At 50.9% G+C, this 1944-nt stretch overlaps 1 pseudogene; it reads right to left on the bottom strand.

The window, feature by feature from the left end:
• Positions 1-739: 739 nt before the first annotated feature.
• Positions 740-1211, bottom strand: LOC102488281 (40S ribosomal protein S11-like; annotated as a pseudogene).
• Positions 1212-1944: the final 733 nt, after the last annotated feature.

The raw sequence follows: 1944 nt of genomic DNA, 5'->3' as shown, positions 1-1944 counted from the left end.
TCCACTCAAAATTATGCCAGACATTTCAGTCTGGGCTCCCAGGAGGCAAGACCATGCAGCTCCAACCCTCCCATACCAGCCCTTGTCTTAGAACAAGCAGATTTCCGCTCTCCTCTTCACCATCTCACCCCTCTGTGTGGACTTCACTCTTCACACCTCCATGTCTCCTCTTCAGAAGAGCCTTTCTCTCTTTTCTTTCTTTCTTTTAATTTTTTGTTGTTGCTATTCCCACGTGCTCACCAGAGAGAGAAAAAGGAAGGGTACCCGCCCCACAGTGGGTGCGATCACACCGCAACCCTTTTCTCTCCACTTCTCTCTCCAGTTGGTATTTGGGGCATGCACGCGCACATGTGCCCGGTGTGTTTTTTAATCCAGTGGGGCTGGCATTTTTTTTTTTTAAAGAGGTTTTGCCTTAGGGCACATGCACTTGTGAAGGGGTGGGGGGAAGATAGTAAGAGGGAAAGTGAAAAATCACTCCCCCGGGGGAGATGGCCACTCCTCAATCCTTTCTCCTTCATTCTCCTCCCGGGATATGAGCACACATGCCCATGCACTTGGCATGAATTTTAAGTCCCTGGTCAGGGACTTGAACCGTGGTCAGTCATGTGGGAGTCCAGTGATGTAACTGCTATGCCATCTGCTGGTTTCAGGGGCTGGAATTTTTTTTTTTTTTTTTTGGCGGCGGGGAAGGGGATAGGAAAATAACTTTATTTACAAGGGAGCAAGCAGGCATCCAGGCTCAGAACTTCTGGAAATGCTTCTTGGTGCCAGCAGCCTTGGTGACCTTGAGCACATTAAAGTGCACGGTCTTGTCCAGGGGCCGGCACTTGCCCACCATGATGATGTCGCCAATCTGGACGTCCCTGCAGGGGGGACAGGTGCATAGACATATTCTTGTGGCGCTTCTCGAAGCCTTTGTACTTGCGGATGTAGTGGAGGTAGTCCTGGCGGATGACGATGGTTCTCTGCATCTTCATCTTGGTCTCCACCCCAGAGAGGATCCGTCCTCAAATGGACACGTCACTGGTGAAGGGGCATTTCTTGTCCATGTAAGTACCCTCAATGTCCTCTTTGGGAGTCTCGAGGCCCAGACTGATGTTCTCGTAGTATCTTGGAAGCTTCTCCTTGCCAGTTTCTCCCAGCAGGACCCTCTTGTTTTGGAAGATGGTGGGCTGATTTTGGTAAGCAAGTTCGGTCTGAATGTCCGCCATCTTCCCAGGGGCTGGAATTCTAGCGATGGCTGTCCATGTGGGATCCAGCTTTCTATGCATAGCATTTAACCACTCCACTATGGGGCCAGTCCATGGCTTTTCTTTTAACCTGCTGACTACGTGTACTCAGGCCGTTTGACTCCATTTGGCTCTGGAATCTGCACCTTGCTATCTCTGCATTTCTATAGGTCCTAGCAGATCCCCTCCTTCCTGCAACTCATTCTTCAGTGCCCAGCACAGGTGTGCACCAGAGGGACACGTTGTCCAGGTGATATGGACAGGCAATAACGAGAATGCAGAGCTGGAGACCAGGGTGGGGGAAGAGCTCTAAGGGTCTCCCCAGGAGAAAATCTGCACTGGGGGAAGAGGGGGCCAACTCTAGGCTGAGCTGTTCACAAAACTAGGAAGGAGGAAGACGCAGGGAAGGGAAGAGAGAGAGGAGGGAGAAAGAAGGGTATACGTGGGTAACAAGGCCAGTAACCAGTTATGGAACATAAAAAGTTACAGCCATGATCTGCAGGAAGGACAGAGCCCTTCTGGGCTGACACCCTTTCCTGTGGTGGCCTAGGAGACAGAGAGGCATCTAGTCTGAAATCATTCTACCCTCCCTCTGCCACCTCACCTGCTTCAGTTATTTTCTCCTGTCATCTTCCCGATCTCTGCCCTTCCTATGCTCTTAACTTCCCATCCGTTCCCTTGGCGTTCCCAGATAAAGGGAGATTCTGTGACCAGT

This window comes from Tupaia chinensis, unplaced genomic scaffold (assembly GCF_000334495.1).
Source record: "Tupaia chinensis unplaced genomic scaffold, TupChi_1.0 Scaffold148004_1, whole genome shotgun sequence".
NCBI lineage: Eukaryota > Metazoa > Chordata > Mammalia > Scandentia > Tupaiidae > Tupaia > Tupaia belangeri.
Note: the sequence above shows the minus strand (reverse complement) of the source record. Positions and strands in the feature narration are given on the sequence as shown.